The sequence below is a fragment of the Melanotaenia boesemani genome, chromosome 22 (genome assembly GCF_017639745.1).
Source record: "Melanotaenia boesemani isolate fMelBoe1 chromosome 22, fMelBoe1.pri, whole genome shotgun sequence".
In the NCBI taxonomy this organism is placed as follows: Eukaryota; Metazoa; Chordata; class Actinopteri; order Atheriniformes; family Melanotaeniidae; genus Melanotaenia; species Melanotaenia boesemani.
The window spans coordinates 1187635-1206971 of NC_055703.1; the positions used below are offsets into that span (position 1 = coordinate 1187635).

Consider the following 19337-nt stretch of genomic DNA (forward strand, 5'->3'; position numbering starts at 1 on the left):
TTTATATATCTTATGTTTTTATAAATATGAGAAGTAAACAAAAGACTGCAGCACTGAAAACAGAGGAGTTGGAGAACATGTCCAGGGACACGTACGTCTTCTTTTCATTAAAGCGCTGCAGTGCAGTTCATATTTTAGTTACCTGTGTAATATTTTTGGGGTTCAGAGGTCACTTTGTACAAGTTAGATGAGTACAGCTTCATGACAAACATGATAACATGGCAAAAGTTGCTTACCTTTGCCACACAAAGGCGTATCTCTCATTCAGACTCAAGACCCAAGCCAGAAGTTTTCTTCTCTTTTCTGCTGTGTTTCTCTCTGCCACCCACAACCTTCTCTCGTACGATGTGGTGTGTAAGGTTTGTACAAAGAACCACACTCTAAGCAGAACGAAAAAAAAACTGCTGAATGGCCTCCACTGTAGCATCACATTTGTTGTTGGCATTTGGTCTAAATCCCGCCTCTCCAGTGGCCGTCCGACTTGCAGTAGCAATGCTCACATGATTTATCTGGACCATTCAACAGCATACCGGCCCAAACCGGCCTGAGCCGAACCGCTCAGTGGAAACGAGGCAATTGATTGCCAGGTGTGAAACGGACTTGATATGGGCAGAGTACTGCATTCTAATGTTGCATATGCAAACATACAAAAGCACATTTCAGTAGAAATGAAAAGAAAAGCGAATTTGACCGAACTGTGGAGTGTGCACCAAATCTTAGCCTTTTGCTGGACGAGTCTACTAGTTTAAATAAGAAAAGCACACCTAACATTTACATCTACCAATGTGGACAAAGCAAGTAACATAGTTACTGAACTGGTTGAAATATATAATTTCTTTTCAGAAGCCATTGTTCGTGATTTGTCATCTACACTGGAGCGCGTGCATTTGATCAAGGAGTTTTTGTTTAAAACTCAGTGGACTTACATGTGATGATGCGTCTGTTAAGTTAGGATGAAAAACAGTAGACCTGAGGCCAATTTGCCTCACATTATGATGTGGTACTGCTCAGCCCACAGTCTTGAGCTTGCGGTAAATGATGTAGTGAAAGAGATGAGGACAGTCAATCATTTTAAAATACTAATGGACAAGCTGTATTCTCTTTATAACACATCGAACAAGAACCACATGGGGGGTGGAGATGAGGGCCTGTATATTTAACAAGAGCTTGCTGGTTGGTGTGCATTCCCTCGGTTCTGGGTGGCCCTGGTGGACCTCTAGCCGTCATGGCATTCATCATTTTCTCTGTTGCGTTAAAATCGAAACCGCCACAGCCTTGCCACCTTGCCACACAAAGTTGGTTGGATATTAGACACAAGGTGGGTGGCCTCCTGTTTTAAGGCAGTGGAAGCAGTTTGGAACAACTACCCAGCACTTCATAGGCATTTTAAGTCTGCATCAGAAGATCCCACCCATGATGGCATGACTAAGCAAACGTACAATGGTCTTGCGCTACGCCTGAGTTCCCGTGTTCTTTTGAACAATCTGGGTGTGTGTGACGCACTGCAGGAGTTATCTGAACTATCACTGGAGCTGCAAAAAAGAAACACTACAATAATTTCGGCTCATGAAACTATTTGTCGTGCAGTCAGAGTATTTGAAGCAACATTGGAGTAACTTTGCACATTTCTGAACTGAATGAGAGGAACTCAGACCTAGAAAAGAACAACTCTTTTTACGCTTACTGAGACAAAGCGTTAAATATTAGGCCGTTTTTTCTAAGTGTGGCCAAAGACTTAGAGCAGTGCTTGTGCCATGGGGGTGCCTGTCCGACATGAGTAGCTCTGATCAGTTTATCGAGGAGCTGCAGGGGCTTTATCCATAGTACTGGCCTGAAGACGGAGGTGTACTCTATGGACAGTTGCTCTGTCTGCACTTCAACATAGACTGTTTCTGTGCAGTGATCCGTGCCCATAGAGAATGCTTGGAATCAGGAGGAAAAGATATTTGTGATGAACTGAAAGAACTGTGAATGCCATCCCCACGTCAAACACAGAATGTCAACAGGGCTTTTTCCAGATGAATCTGATATAAAACCCCAAACCAAGCTTCTTTACCAACTACCAGCATCTCTGACCTGCTCTTTCTCCATATTGTCGGACCTCCTTTGACCAAGTTCAGTTTGGTCCCTTATGTGAGGTTGTGGGTGGCTAAACGAAACTGGACTGCTACTGAGTCACGTATGAAGAGGATGAGGAGATGCACCTGGCCATGGTTGGGATATACTAAACAACTAGTAAGGTAAGAAATGATCCTGCTCTTATAACTCACACGTAAGCGTTTAAAAGTTATATATAAATGTGAATTAGCTTGGTAATTTGATATTTGTGTGCCTAAGCGTTGCGTTGTGGTATTGGTGTTGGCCTCAGTGAACTCTGCTCTCCTTTGATTTACACTGAGCATGACTGGCCTCTACTTTGTAAAACAATTAATACTCATAATTCTTTTCTTTTTTTTGTAATTAAAAATCATAAACAGTCATAAGTTAGTCAAGTAATGGCTGTTTTTGGCAGGAACTTGCTGAGTAATCAGTTTGGAACAGGACACAATGAGAGGCAGCGAACAACTCATCTGACATTATCTCATGCAGCTGCTTCGACATGAAGAGGAGATGACTGTTTCTGTTCCTACGGGATCCATGACAACAAGAATTCAGCCTGTCTGAGAGCAGCAGGGACCTTCCAAAGGGACAGTGCTTTTCTAATAAAATCAAGAATATTTGGGAGTGTTTGGCATTTTAATTACACAGTAGAGATGGATCTTTATCCCTGAAGTTGTTACCATCCATACTTTCATTAAAAATCCTCATATTATTGGTTGTGTATGAAGATGTCAGTCAGTGTGTGTTTGATAACAAGTAATCCTGTTAGAGCTGCGTCATTTTCAGGGCAAAGAAGGAATTCATTAAAAACTTTTAATAACAGCTTATTTGTTACATGGATTAGAGTTTAGCTGAAACTAACAGGATTTAGTCATAATGCTTCTAGTTTCTGCTCAGTTGAATGCCAGGGAAGGTCTCTGGGGAACAACCAGTTCTTAATGAAGTCGTGTTCTCATTCAGCTTCATTTTCCATGGGTCACTCCTGGTGCGATGCAGTTGCATACTGGAATCTCTTCTCACAAGTTCATACTTTGAATAGATATTTTATTGCTTGGACATTTATTTATTATCTGCTTGCTGGACATTTTCTCTTCTTTAGATCATTCTCTGGAGACCCTGGAAATACTCAGACCAACAACCATGTCACGTTCAAAGTCTCTTAAATCCTCTTTTTTCCTCATTCTGATGCTCAGTTTGAACTTCAGCAAGTCATCTTCACTATGTCTGTGCGACCACAGGTAAGTGAATCACTGATCATTGAGCAGCATGAGCACACTACTAGCTGATGCATGGCTGCTTAGGACTTATACGGCTGATAATGCAGCAACACATAATGTTAAACAACCACATGATGTAGTGAAAAGACAAATGTTTAGGAAATTTAAACAAAGGTTGACTTGTTTGTCTGTAACCTGCAAAAGGACAACAGAGTCAAATTAACAATAATAACAATAAAAAAAGATAAATGAGAATAAACAATATGAAAATAAAATGGTTCAGGCCAATCAGGAAGTGCTGAACATCCATCAGGGAGGGATTAAGGAGATAAATATTGATCATGTTGATATTTTCTTTGTGTTTTGTTTGACTATAATTTTTAAGTAAGCATTATAAGCTAACTGTTGGGTTTTGTTTTGTGTGGCTGGTTGGATCTGACTGTATTTACATCCCTTTTCTTTCTTCTTTGTATGGTCCATTCTGTGTTGCTTGAGCCGTTAGTGTGAGGCTACTGTGTTTTGTTAAGCTACTATCATTTAATCTCTTTTAACAGACCTGTGTGTTGCATTTTTGGGCAAAAAAAACCCACTTTTTCTGAAACTCCCACTATGTCCTCATGCCTAACCAGCTCACAGTATGAAAACAAAGAAGCATCAGTAAAAAATGTGGCACAAAATAATTAAGAAACACTTATGAACTGTCTCAAAACGGATGTGCAGGATGTGAATTGCTACAGAAAAAGACAATGCTGCTATGAATTAAGAATCTGTAGCATGAGAGGCAAAAGTTTAGGCTGCAGATGGTAATGAAAATCTCAGAATTCAGACTGTTCTGTCTTTTTAATTATTGCATTGTGAGGGACTAAGCTGGTGGGAGGAATCCCACATGGATTTTATGAAAAGAAGGTTCTCATTTTGCATGAATGCAAATTTATACAATCTTCTAATTAAATTTGCTCCATGGATCATGTTTTAATTTCCTGTTTTAGTCTCTTAACGTGCACAAGTATGAAAAAACTGGCATAATTGCCTAGCTCTGTGTTGCATTCAGAACTGTAGAACAAAATAATCAAAATAACACTTTTAATGTTTTACAAAGTTTAGTTTTTGTTCCATATCTCCCATCATGTGGCCCAGGACTGAATTCAGTAGAATTTAATGAGCCGTCTGCAGCATCACTGCCTCAGGGAAAAGCATCGGGCTGTGTGGTGTATCCTGGTACAGTGATGAAAATATCTTCCCTGCACTTTCATTCATGTGGACAGGGAGTCTGCAAGTTCAGGTGCTGTAAAGGGAATGCCTTAAAACCCAACATACTTGTTGAACATCCAGAGAGGTAGTATCATTCACTGGAATAACTGAGGCGCCATCTTGATAGCTCATATCTCCAAGCCCTATAAAGAAAAGCAGAGGATCTACAATTAGTCTCCAAATGCACAACAAAATCATTAAGCTGACTGAAAACAACACTTCTCACTATACTGGTTTATTCCCAGCAACACTGCATGTGTCCCACAGGGGTCATGTTTACCCTGTATATAGTTTGTGGTGGGATTGACTTTGATTTTATCAATGTGCCCCCTGCCCTCCTCCCTCTCTGTTCCTCCAACACCACCTCCCACTGGCATGCTGACGTGGAGGTGCATGCTAAAATGAGACGGGAATGAGAGGTAGTTTGGAAAACTGGTTGGAGAAGAAATTACAGAATAATTTTTGAGGATTTTTTTTATCTTTTTTTTTTTTTCTCATGCTTCCTTGCCCAGATTTCTTCCTGAGTGCTTGCCCACCTCGCTCAATGCAAAACCCACCTCTGCCTTTGGGATATGTTGCAAACACTTTTATGCAGATGATGTACAGCTGTACCTTACATTCAAGACAAGGGAGTCGTCTAAACTCACCAGAGTCCTTGGTTATGTTGAAACAATTAAAGCCTGATGGTGATAACTTCCTGACTGAGGTTCTAGTCGTGGCTCCAGGTAACACGGTTCCTAAAACAAGACAGAATCTCAGGCCTTTGTCATCCACAGTTTGCTGAAGTTTGATTACTGACAGAATCCTAGTTTTTCCACCTTTGTAACATCAGTAAATGGAGGGCCATGGTCTCCCATGCAGTTAATGCTCATTCATTCCTTCATTTCATCCTGTGTATGAAATTCATATGAAGACAGCAGCGCTCTGTTTGCATCAGTAAATAAAAGAGCAGAATGCTGCTGCTAGCTTACTCCCCAAGTCACCCACAGTTCAAAGTACAAACCATCACAGGACAAGCACCCACATAATGGATTAGATTTTATTTAGCGCTTTTTCTAGGCACTTAAAGCGCTTTACATTGTATTCATTATTCATCCACTCCTCACTCACACCTGCTGGTGCTAAGCTACATGCCATGTCTTTGTCTTTCAGTTAACCACAGCTATCTCTACACTTAGTCAAACCTTGGTACAAATGATGCAATGCCTGGGCAACCCCATTATCACATCCTGACAGCAACAAAAGTCAGAGAATCTCTGTGTCTGGGTAAGAAAAAATAAAGTCTAGAAGTGAGGAATGGCAGATCATGTTAGTGGCGGTTAGATTGTGACTTTATTTTGTCTCAGGCTCCCTGTTTCTGCCCCAGTCCCCCTTTTTACCACTTCTTTACAAATAACTTCCAAAAAATGTTAACATGTGACAAATCGCAAGAAAGGAGAGTAAAACGAAGCATGGATGATGATAACCGACTCCAGGCTGAAGGCTGCTGTGCGGCCTCCAAAGTACAGCTCAGAGCGGCATCTTGGTGTGAAAGGGTCGCCGGTGTTTCCTTCATGCACCAGCATTCATCTGCTATACACATCACCATCAATGCAACAGGATCACATGTATTATTTATGTTACATAGTTATAATATTTATTGCTAATCTTATTAACAACATTTATATTATCTATCTTTAATTATCTTCTAGAGGTTATTTGAACATAAAGGTTAAAAAAGGAAACCAAGCTAAAAAAAAACAAAAAAAAAAAACATTTGCAAATAACACAAATGTCGTTGTTTAAAAGGAGCTGGAAGAAGCTGCTTATTTAAACTCACCCAAATAAGTTAGAACAAAATACTATCATTATCATAGTCACCATACATACGGCAGTCACATTAATCATTAGTAAAGCAACACATGACAACATCCTTATAAACATCACATGAATCTGTTCACTAATCATGATGCAATGATGACAATTAAAATATCTGTATAATATAAACATGCTTGTACTCAAAAAACTGATTCAAATCTCTTAAAGGTGAAACATTTGGATTTGATTTATTTAACTTACACTTAGCACTTTAACATTAATAAGAATTTATTATTAGTTTTGATTTTGGGTCCACCCCATGAGCATGAAGGCTGCGTGATATCAGAGCAAGTATCGCTTTGCCTTTTAGAATGACAACACGCAACATTTCAAATATGCACCTCCACACTTTGCAGCCTGATCATCACCAACAAGCCAGCAAGGTCTCTGTGGCGGCATCCTGGTGATGGTAAGTGACACATTTTCTCCTCATAAGAGTTCATGTTGAGCAGCATCATTTTAGCTTCAGACTAATCGTCTGCTTTTTTCTTTTTAGGCTGATGAATGTGGACATGACAACGATGCAGTTTGGAGTTACCTTGCAGGTATTTGTTAGACCGGCTCATGGTGCTGCGAACCAGTTTTTGCTTCCACGTCCATACACAGATCACCCGTTACTACATGGTAAGTTATGAAATCACACCTGCAAAGATAATTGGAAACTGAAAATTCAAAGTGGGCTGAATCAACTACATTTCAGTGTCATATGTGCTCATACATGACACATGGAAATTGATGAGATGTTATTGATATCAATGCCATTATCTATTGATCCAGTTCTTTATCGATTCCCTTATCAATTCCTGGCCCCAGTTTTTTTTTAAGAAGAAACAAGTATCTAACTAGATACTTAACTTTTTACGATGTCAAAAATGGTCAGACTGTTTCATGTCTAAACTGAGTAAACTGAATCTTTGTCAACTCCACACAAACAATGTAAAGAAAATGAATCAGATCAATAATATCTTCAGACTGATCTGGATTTCAAAGCTACAGATCTGCTGCATCACTTCATATAAAAACTGTAGAAGTTTACATGAAGTCAACCAAGAAGTCAGTAAAATAAACAGACTGCTCCATTGTGACTAGAATTTCTAGAATTTTCACCCCCCAGGTTTAAACTGTGCATTCTCATGGATTATGAAGAGGATTGAGTTTTATTTCAACATTTTATAGCACTAAAGTGCAGCACGTATTCTTCATGTATGTAAAGAAGTAGATATGTTGGCATTTCTAAACAAAACTAAGTTCATCTAACAAATATTAATTTAATGTAATTATTGAAAGAAACAGGTCTCGAGTTAATTGAATTTGTTTGAGTTAGTTTAACATGAATGACTTAACAAAGGTCACTAACTTGGCGCTGGTGTAATGACTTCCAGACGACAGCAGAGGGGAACCTACATAACTTTATGAGTATGTGGTCGGGCTCGGTTTGAGGATGGATGGGGTTCAAGAACTCCTGTAATCCGACTGCAGATGCTCTACTTTGAAGAGTAGTGTCTCATTAAAGTAAGTTGGGAACAGAAAGTCGGAGCTGAAGGATGTATGTGCTGCAAATATAAAATATTACATAGGTTTGTCTGAAATCTGACTTAGGACAAAACAGAAAACTGTTATCAAGAGTTCATTTTATTACATATATATATATATAATAAAATGAATGAATATATTATATATATTTATATTATTTACTTTAGGGATGCACCGATATGAAAATTTTGGCCGATACAGATATCCGATATTAATATTGTTGTTATGGGCGATAACCGATATTTACCGATGTCGATATATATATTTTGTTATAAAAGGTTTAAGATTATCAAATTCTGTACAAAGTGAAAATATGGCAAACATTAGGGGCTTTAGCTTCCCACCATTGTTTGTGAAGTTCTGGATGAAAGTTTTTCAGATGACATATCAAATTTGTGGTGCTGAACGGGTTGACACGGCATCCTCCTCGCATTACTTCCACTTTGCAGATATTGCATACTGCTTTTCGAGTACCTTCCTTTTACACTGTAAAAATTACCACGCAGCTGAAATTGCTTCTTGCTTCAGTTACATCCCACAATGTAGTGCTGCATCACTGTCACATGTCCAAACATGGCTGCATGGCCAAACCTTCCGACACACGTACACAATCAGCAATTATACGAAAATAAATATCGGCTGTTAATATCGGCCCAGTTTTGCTTATCGGACCGATACCGATATGTTAAAAAATTACTAACATCGGCCGATACCGATATTAATGCTGATATATCGTGTATCCCTAATTTATTTAGATAATCCCTCTAGCAAGCAGAAAACAGTACAGAGACCATCAACGGGGCTGCTGCTGCTGCTGATGATGATGATGATGCTTGACCAGTGTTAAGAGACACTGAAGCTCAGATGTGTGTTTTGTCTAGTGTGTGTATTGGATGGGAGCTGGTAGAGGCTACATTTAAGAAACAGCTGAAACATACGCAGACATGGTAATTTCATTAGTTACAGAGCCGAGTCCTTGGCTAGACAAGACTCACACACATTCAAGCAGCGGGAAGGCGTCCAGTCTGCACCCTCCCAGGAGGTCTGCACCCTCCCAGGAGGTCTGCACCCTCCCAGGAGGTCTGCACTGCACACTGCGAGTCAAACTACTGGAAAATCACATGTGTGACCAGCCTTGGATGCTGCTTCCTGACAGCTTCAGAGACCGCCACTCTGTAATTTCACTAATTGTCAGAAAGTGACGGATGAAGCAGGTGCCATAAAGAGCACAATGAAATCCCACACTCAAAGTATTACTGCCAAGAAAAGACTGATTTAAATAGATGTGGTTTGTTTTATTTTTAGTGCAGTGTCTTACACTCATTCTCACTGAGAATGAGAATAGTTTTGTTTTATAAATAATCTTTTACCTGTTTTCTTAAAGTTGGAAAGTGCTTTCCAAAAAGGGATAAGGTGAGTTTGATCAGATGGCTGTTCACAAAAACCCAGTAAAAAGTGTGATCTATGTTTCTTAGAAAAGTTTTAGTGAAGGATCTGAAGATGGAGATGTTGTCTTTTAGTTTAGTGGACCAAGTGCTCCGTAAGACGGGGGCTCTAATGGACAAAAAGCCCAGGCTCCAGTCATTTATTACAAACGCTCCATTTATTACCCTGCCTCCTGGTTGTTTGTTTCCTGCCTTCTTTGTAAAGCTTGTAGTTCACTCGTCCAGCTTCTGTTCCTTACCTCTGTAGGTTTGTCGCCCAGTTTCTTTATGTCCTTGTTTGTGCGTAACATTTAAATTTATATACTTAATATTTGGTTTATGCCGTTTCCTGACAGACATGTAAGAGTATCAGGAAAGAGGGTTAGGGTAAACATACGGCTGTAGCTCAGGAGGAACAGCCGCTGTCTACTAAATGGAAAATTGGTGGATCGATTCCAGGCTTCCACATATTCTATGCCGAAGTGCCCTTGGGCAAGACACTGACCCCATGTTACCTCCTGATGTGTCAGTCAGGGTGTAAATGTGTGTGATAGTAGAAAGCACTTAGTTTTTATGTACTTCGTATTCTCCCTAGGAGTGATTGTGAGTGGTTGTTGGCTTGCGGTAAACTGGCCTGTCCTGGATATACCAGCCTGTTAACTGCTGGGATAGAAAATTAATATACATACATATATATATATATATATATATATATATATATATATATATATATATATACACTTGTTTTCTGGAAAACCTGAGTGATAATTAAGTGGTTCAGTGCAACAACTACAAGGACGACCAAGCTACTGAAGGGCAGGAAGATTAAAGTAATTACTTCATCAAACTCATTTTTAGGCTTGATAATGGTTGTTATTTTAAACTAATCTTTTTTATCTTGCATTTTTATTCAAAATATATAAATAAATAACAATAATAAATAGAAACAAATATCTGGTGGTCCTGTCTGAAATTTATTGCAGCGGTTACAAATCTTTATGCACTGGAGGCAAACCCTGAAGCGGGACAAAGGAAACAACCCAAAAGGCAGGGTTTGTCACTGATTTCCAGAGGAAAGTACAATTCCCTGTCAACTCATACATGAACACTCGTGGACACAAGGTGTTTTAGAAGACTGCTCTAGGTTTCATTTTCAAAAAAGAAAATAAGTAAAACACAAATGTGCCAAATTAATTATAGTATTATTTGCTATTACAAATCAAAGAATAAATATGAGAAAATACTAATAACTGTGAGGATTAAAAATTACTGTATGACTAATAGTTGTTCCCTCAATTAGTGGTTCACAAACTTATTAAGCCACGATCCCCAAGATAGCATAATAATGATATAATAACAATGCCAAACTAAAGCCAAATTCTTATTTTCAATATGGCATGAGTAATAACTGTGTTGTGCCATATTGAAATTAAGAATTTTGCAACATCTTAGCGAGAGTAGCTGATTTTGGATATTTAGGTGCTTTGTTACAGTAAAATGGTCTGTATTTATACAGCGCTTTACTGTACCTGGAATTATATCCAAAGCGCTTTGCATTATACATCACATTCACCCATTCACACACGTTGATGGTGGAAGCTGCCATGCAAGGCGCTAACCATGACCCAACAGAAGCAATTTGCTTGGTGTCTTGCTCAGAGACATTTCGAAATGGGCTTGACATGCCGAGGATCGAACCTGCAACCCTCAGGCTATAAGATGACCACTCTACCCACTGAGCCACACCGCCCAGTGAAGAACCATCCATCCATCCATCCATCCATCCATCCGTCCGTACATCCATCGTCTGTCGCTTATCCAGGGTCGCGGGGGCAGCAGCCTAAGTAGGGAAACCCAGACTTCCCTCTCCCCGGCCACATTCACCAGCTCATCCGCGGGATCCTGAGTCATTCCCAAGCCAGCCGAGAGATGTAGTTTGTCCAGCGCGCCCTGGGTCTTCTCCAGGGCCTCTTTCCATTGGGATATATCTGGAACACCCCACCAGGGAGGTGTCCAGGAGGCATTCTGACCAGATGCCTGAGCCACCTCATCTGGTTCCTCTCGATGTGGAGGAGCAGCGACTCTGAGCTCCTCCTGGATCACCAAGCTTCTCACCCTATCTCTAAGGGAGAGCCCGGCCACCCTGCGGAGAAAACTCATTTTGGCCGCATGTATTCCCTATGTTGTTCTTTCGGTCACTACCCACAGCTCGTGACCATATGTGAGGGTAGGAACGGAGATCGACCAGTAAATCAAGACCTTTCCCTTTTGGCTCAGCTCCCTCTTCACCACGACAGACCGATGCAGAGTCCGCATCACTGCAGATGGCGCACCGATCCGCCTGTCGATCTCCCGCTCCATCCTTCCCTCACTCGTGAGCAAGACCCCAAGATACGTGAACTCCTTCACTTGGAGCAGGACCTCATTGCTGACCTGGAGAAGGCACTCCAACCTTTTCCGGCCTTGGCGGAGTCCAACCCTCAATGGAAACGATTCTGATTGACTTCCGGCTATGCGGACCAAGCTCTGACACTGGTCGTACAGGGACCGGACAGCTCCATACTCCCCGAGTACCCCCAACAGGAGTCCCGAGAGGACACGGTTGAACACCTTCCCCATGTCCACAAAACACATGTAGACTGGTTGAGCTAACTCCCATGCCCCCTCCAAGACCCTGAAGAGAGTGTAGAGCTGGTCCACTGTTCCACAACCGGGACGAAAACCACACTGCCCTTCTCAATCCAAGGTTCGACTATCCGACGGACTCTCCTCTCCAGCACCCCTGAATAGGCCTTAGCAGGGAGACTGAGGAGTGTGATCCCCCTGTAGTTGGAGCACACCCTCCGGTCCCCTTTTTTGAAGAGGGGGACCACCACCCCAGTCTGCCAGTCCAGGGGAACTGTCCCAGATGTCCACGTGATGCTGCAGAGGCGTGTCAGCCAAGACAGCCCTACAGCATCCAGAGCCTTAAGGAACTCTGGGCGGACCTCATCCGCCCCCAGGGCCCTGCCTTTTTAACCACTTCAGCAACCTCAGCCCCAGAGATGGGAGAGCCAACACCAGGATCCCCAGACTCTGCTTCCTCATCGGAAGAAGTGTTGGTGGGATTGAAAAGGTCTTTGAAGTATTCCCTCCACCGCCTCACAACGTCCCGGCAGCCCACTGTACACAGTGTTGATGGAGCACTGCTTTCCCCTCCTGAGCTCTCCAAACTCTGTATGCTGAACAGTGTGTTTTGACCTGGTCCCTCCTTCGGGTCAGTCCTCAACTATCATCATGGCTTCAGATTTGTTTGTGTTGACCTCATAGCCCAAGACTTTACTGCACTCATTAAGATCATGCAGGAGAGCAGGAACAGAGGTAATAGGATTTTTCAAAAATATTAATATCATCTCCAAAAAGTGCCAATTTGTGCTGATGATTTTCCTCATCAGGTATTTCCTGTATGAGGGGATCAGATCTTATAAGTTTGACTAACAATGCTGAGAGTGAACAGAGAGGGTGACAGAGCATCTCCTTGACATGTACCATATCCCAGCAGGAAACTTCTGAGCAGTGAGCAGTTACTCTAACCCTGGATCCGGGGTTTTCTACAAGTACACACAGGAGGCTGATCGGGTGGTGAGATATAGATAGAGTCGGGTCTTTATTATCTTTATGAATAACGCTTATCACTGTATTTGACCATGAGTCAGGGGGATGTCCTTCTGCTAGGGCGTAATTACAGACTCTCAATAGAACTTAATTTAACAAAATTTTAAAATATTTTCCAGGAGGGCCATCTACCCTTGGAGATTTGTTATTTTTAAGTCTAACAATATTTTCTTAAAGTTCTTCTGTAATATGGTGTCATTGTTACTGCCTCATCTACTGTTAATCTGGTTAAGTAGATTGAGTCAAGGAAGGATTCAGTCCTTTCTTTTTTATTGGGTTGTACCTCCTCTGTATACAACTTTCGATAATAAGTAGCAAATGCCTCCAAGATATCCTTTGGCTGGGTTAACATCTGGTTAGTATTTGGGCATTTTATTTTATTTACTACTTTGTTCGATGGAGCTTTGTGCAGCTGGAAGGCCGGCAAGCAGCTCGCCCTGTTACCAATTTCATAATATTTCCTATTTATAAATCACAGTGCTCCCTCTGCCTTGTAAGTCAACATGTAATCCAGCTTGTCTCTTCTCCTTTAGTAGTACCAATTTGTTTTTTGTTTTTTTTGTTTTGTTTTTTTTTATTGTTGATACTGTGTCTCTAATTTCTTGATTTCCCTCTCTAGTTCAACTTGCTGAGGTAGTCTTTGCTTTTTCAGCCTGGATGCGATAGAAATAATATTAGACAGAGGGGAACACTGTCTTATTGTCACAATGTTCCAAATAGTCTGTTACATTTTTACATATTTCTTGTTGAATTGCTTCATTGTTTAACAATGATTCATTCAGTCTCCAGAATTTAAACTGTTTATTTGGGCCAATCTGTATCTTTACAGCTGCATGGTCCGATATAGTTATTGCTTCTGTGTTTCATTCCCTGGTCCTGTGGATATCTGTTCCTGATATCAAAAACATGCCATGTACCTGGGGCAGTATAGAAAGTATAGACTATGAAAGACTATGAAAAACTATGAAGACTATGAAAATATAGTCTTTTTCTCCAGGGTGCAGGTGGGGCCAGACATCCACCAGGTCCAGTTCATCCACCAGTGCAAGAAGAGTTATAGATTTTTTGGACATGGGGCCCACTCCTGCTGGGATCTCCAGACTGCAGAGTGCAGTAAAGTGTCCTCCTTTTGAGAGAGTTTCCTCTGCTTTTTCTGCTAATAGAGACGCTATCACCTTAAAGAAATACGGACAGTCCTTGTTTAGGGCATAAAAATAAACCAATCTGACTTTTGCCCATCCAAAATTGCCTATCATTACCACGTATCTACCCTCTTTATCCTTGATAAAGCAGACACAAGACATGTGGGGCGTCTCCGTGTTTTTCCTCTTTCGACTGCAGTTCTGATTTGAAACACTAGGTGTCGATGCTACCTATTTTGCCTTTAATGTCAAGTAAATATTTTCATCATCAGCCGTGAAAATCTTTAGCTGTGCTAGATAGCTGCATGTGGTCTTGATGTTTTCTGCTTTAGCTGTTGGATTACACCCCGTCTCTGGGCTGTCTTTCTTTGCAGCTCCGGAGAGTATGGTCAAAAAGTATCGGCTCTGCTTTGTAGAGGATCTGCGTTTGACTCCATGCTAGTCTTAGAACCACATCCTTCACAGAATAATTCAGAAATTTGACAATCAGTGAACTTGGAGCAGCGGAGGGATTCTCTGACTTGGCTGTAGAGATCAGTGCACTCTATATATTCGTATATTTACTTCAGGCATCGGCTGGAGGACTGACTGAATTAGATCCTTCACAAAGGCCTTGGCATCATATCCTTCACTCCCTTCGGATATTCAGTATATTCTTAAATGATTCCGTCTTGATCCTTTCTGCAGATCTTTACACCTGGCCGTCCGGTCCATCTCTCTGTGTAACAGGTACCATATTGTTCTCTGGTGCCTCTGCCCGATATCCTCCATAGCACTGATCCATCCCTCAGCTTCCACCATTTTTTTCAAGTTTAATTGTCTCGCCTTTGAGTTCTTGCATTCAGGATTCAAGTTTTGTCAGCGATACTCTAGTCTGCATGAGTATGTCTAGGTTTTCTTTCCTAAGCTTCTCCGGCTCAGCTAATATTTTGGATGCTAGCATCTGGCGCATCACTTGGAGTCTGGTTTAAGTAAGCTGTTTCAGATTTTTGTTTTTGTTCTTCATGTGGTCCTGTTTCGTGCCTTTTCCTCTAACAGAGGTTGCCATGTCGAGTTTGTGTAGATTTGTCATTAGGATATGAACAATTAAACTGACAGAGCTCAGTTTTTGGCTGCTGTCTCCAACATGGCATCACCAGAAGTCCATAACTACCATTATAATGAAATATTTGTGTTCTTGGATATTTATCTATCCAAACCTTATTTCAGTAATTCTCTCAGTTCTGTCGTGTCTCTAAAACTCTCTGTGTATAATTTTCCTCCAGGCAATATGCAGCTATTAAATGCCACTTTGGACATAATTAACAGCCCGTACTTCGTTCAGATTTGTTGGAACTTCATATATTCTGCTGTGATCATCTTAACTTGTTTGTATGAAATCATTTCAGGGACATTACTGCCCAGTTTCTTTCATTATGTTCCACAAGACTGGCTCTGTCCTCAGGGGTAAACGCTTTCAGCAAGAACCAGCAAGTTTCTGTTTGTGCTTTAAATTCGATAAGTGGATCAGAAAAGCATTACATATTAATGATTCATTTCACTATGTGAGACAGAAAAGAGAAATCACAGGATCAAACTTGCTTGAATGAAACAGAATGACTCCATGCTGAGAAAAGGTGCAGCAGAGCTGCTCCTGCATGTCAATGGACTGTTTTCAGCCATCAGTAGCTTCTAATGGATTGATGCTCCCTGGATTTCATCCGGCACACTTTTTTCCTAATGGCCTTCCACATCAGTTACAGATGATGACCAGAGGTTTTCAGGGACTTGTTTTCCTCACATACACAGTTAAAAGAAAATTACATTTTATTGTAACGTGGATTTTTCATTTACTTGTGCTGGTTATATCTGTAGTCATCAGGATAATTGCTGGGATGTGTATATATATATATATATATATGGTAATATTATAAAACTTTGTTCCGAATTTTCCGCTTTGGCAGCTAACGAAATAACGAGGCTCTTCTACAATTCTTCTACTGGCCCCATCATCAGAGGTTAAATTTAGATTTGTTATGTGGGGAAGCTTTGTGGTCTGAAATGGGTTTTCATAGACCAGAAAATCTGACTGATTTTATTTGAGAACAAGAAACACCTCCTTCTGGTCTGCTCGCCAATCAGTCCTTACAGACTCAATCCAGCTGTGCACAGCTGATGATGGCTTATTATAAACTCATTGTGTAGAGATATTGCTGAGGGAACCTCTGACTGAACACACTTTGATCGCTGTCTAACATCGGTGTGCAGTGTTGTTATTATGTTGGTTGAACAGTTGGTTAAGTTTAGTAATTCAGCACAGCAGCTGGTAGGATCGGCAGGCTTGTGGAAAACACTGTAAATAAATGTTTCTTCTTCAACTGGAGTTGTACATTGTACAAACTGGGTTACAAGATATTTCCAGTTTGTACTATTTTCAATGTAAAAATGATCAGTGTATTTAGTGCACAGCAAGCACTGTCATCATTTTATTACTCTAACTCGATTAAATAACAAGAATAGTTTATGTTGCCATAACATTTTCCAAATTTGTTAACCACAAAATTATTGATTTTCTTTATTACTTAATGACATTAGAGTGAGGGGAAAAAAGCCTACAAACTCACACAGTGGTGGAAGAAAATAAACATGGTAACTATCATGAAAGCAAATGAGAGAAAACATAAAACCACAGCAATTCCTATATGTGTGTGTCATGAGACTGTTTCTGATTGACACATCACAGATGTCCGGCAAATGCTAGCCTAGCTAGCAGAGTGAAACGGTGACAATGCTGACTACGCACAAATAAATAATCATTATGTAATAATATGACACTAACTGAAAGTGTGCTGTGGTCCAGGATGAAATGAACAGTTCCAGTTGAATTAGGTACCGTTTTTTACAGTGTTATCCAGACACTATAGATAGCAACTTGAATGGAGACAAAGCAATCTGATCACTCATTCCCTGCCTGTGATTGGTTGGAAGTGATCTAATTTATAATGCAGCACCAAACAGAGTGAGTGGCAGACACCAGAGAGGGAAACGATGAATAAAGAGCACATGAAGTTTTATGCTTGTGCATCTGCTCTGTCAGGAGCAAACATGGAAATTAATTTCCAGTGCACAGGATTTATTTTTGCTTCCTTAGATTGTTGTTCTTTTGAAATAACAACTCTCCACTCAAAATGTAACTGATATGCTTTTCTGCTTGCTCAGGAATGTGGAACAATGTGGACAACTGCTGTCGACAAGCCGTCCCAAATCATCTTCCATCTGCCGCCTCCGAACCAGAGAGACGGGTTCAAATACGTATTGTTAAAGACATGTAAAGCAATTTTTCCACAAAGAAAAACCCTTCTTCACTTATTTCCACTGCCAGACACATGTAACATAAATAAATGCATTTTTTGTTTTGCAGGACTAATGACTTTATCATTTACAAGAGTGATTTCTTCTTCTTTCTCTCTCTTTTTTTCCACCCACTCAAGGTGGATCTCTTTGCTCTCATGTGGCGTCTGAACTCTTTTTGGCAGGAAAAACGATCCATCATCCTCGAGCCATTCTGAGCGATCGGGATACAAGCAGCGAGAACTTACGGTGGAATGGGAGAGTGGGTGGAGCGCGTGAGAGTGGGGTCTGCAGCTGAATGAAAGTCTCTGCAGGATGAGGCTATACTGCAGAGCAGCATGAAGTAAAAGTTGTTATGAGTTGCTGTTTGATGCCTGATGCAGCAGCAGCTGAGACTGCAGATACTGACAGTTCCACTTCATAAAGGACGCCACTAATCCCTGGCCTTGCTCTCTGGGACTGAATTCAAACGTCTGCCCTGTGGACCTGCAGACTTTCAACTGTTAGCAGAATATGGTGGAAGGTTGCTTGTTGGACGCATCAAAATAATTTAAACAGTCATGTTTTATTCTTGGCTTGAAAAGTCAACATGTACAGAGCTGACCTTTTTCTTTATTACTTTTGCAGCCCACTCATACAGAGAAAAAAGTGCTCAAAGAAAAGCGTGATGAAGGTTGCAGTGAAATGATGATGTGATGTGGTATCTTTTAGGTGCAGCAGATTCTGTGCATGGAAGAACATTTTTATACGAAGCACTGATGGCTGTACGGTTTGCTGTTAGATACAACTCAAAGCTCTCGTGTGACCTGGTCTGTCCCTGTCCTGATGATACAGTATGACACCAAAATTATAGTGGCCAACAATTTTACATCAGGACCAGAGATTCAACATTCATCACAAAGAAGTTCTCTGGAATTTCTCTCCTTTTGCTCTGCAGTAAGTCCCTTCACTGGTGGTTTCTTTCCTTTCTCTTTACATTTCTTTGGTGATACATATGTACCAAAGCTGGTTGACTAAGTTAGAAAATTAGATACCTGCATAAGATTAAGAAGCACAATCCACTCCTCACGAGCCATCTGTGTGTCACTTAGTGGCTGAAACAATGGGCTCTTTTCACTGAGTCTACATTGATATGTAAATGTTTCCAGAAACAGAACATGGCTGCATGATTCTCTGGAGACTGAGCTGCTTGAATTGTTTTTCTCAGGCAATATCGAGCAAGATTTCTTCCCTCCCATGAGAGGGCAGAGGCTCACTTCTGCTCTGGCTTTATCCGCTCTGCTCCAAGAGAACACGAGCATGTTGTAACGGATAAACAATTAGGCAAAATTTTGTTTATTCTCAATTTACTGCAGGCTGCTGGTTTTCATATGTTCAGTAAAAATATGCTTTGGGGAGGAGAAAGGTAGTAAAATCTTTGAATGAAACTCTTACTGGCTTAACATTTTATTGTTCACAGCACAAACTGCCTGGTAGGCAAAAGCTTCATGATCTCCTGATCTTCACATATATGAAAACTGTCCTTCCTTTTTATGTGCAATGCATGAATAAGAAAAGGATACATTAGATCACATATGTCAAACTGGTCCAGCAAAGGGCCGTGTGGCTGCAGGTTTTTGTTCCAACCAAGCAGCAGCACACCAGATTTGACTGATTCAATCAACTGATCTCAGTCTTCAGACAGCTGATTGGTCAAACTGTGTGCTCTTGGCTGGCTGGAACAAAAACCTGCAGCCACACGGCCCTTTGCTGGACCAGTTTGACATGCCTGCATTAGATTATTGTTTTTATTGTATGTGCTGGGTTTCCGTGGTGGAATTAGGTTGTGC

The 19337-nt window shown here is 40.8% G+C and overlaps 1 long non-coding RNA gene across 1 annotated transcript; it reads left to right on the forward strand.

Moving 5' to 3' along the window:
• Positions 1–1990: 1990 nt before the first annotated feature.
• On the forward strand, positions 1991–19071 carry LOC121633868. The gene is made up of 5 exons (XR_006009131.1): positions 1991–2240; positions 6782–6834; positions 6922–7049; positions 17377–17485; positions 17649–19071. It is a non-coding gene; the product is annotated as an uncharacterized LOC121633868 (long non-coding RNA).
• Positions 19072–19337: the final 266 nt, after the last annotated feature.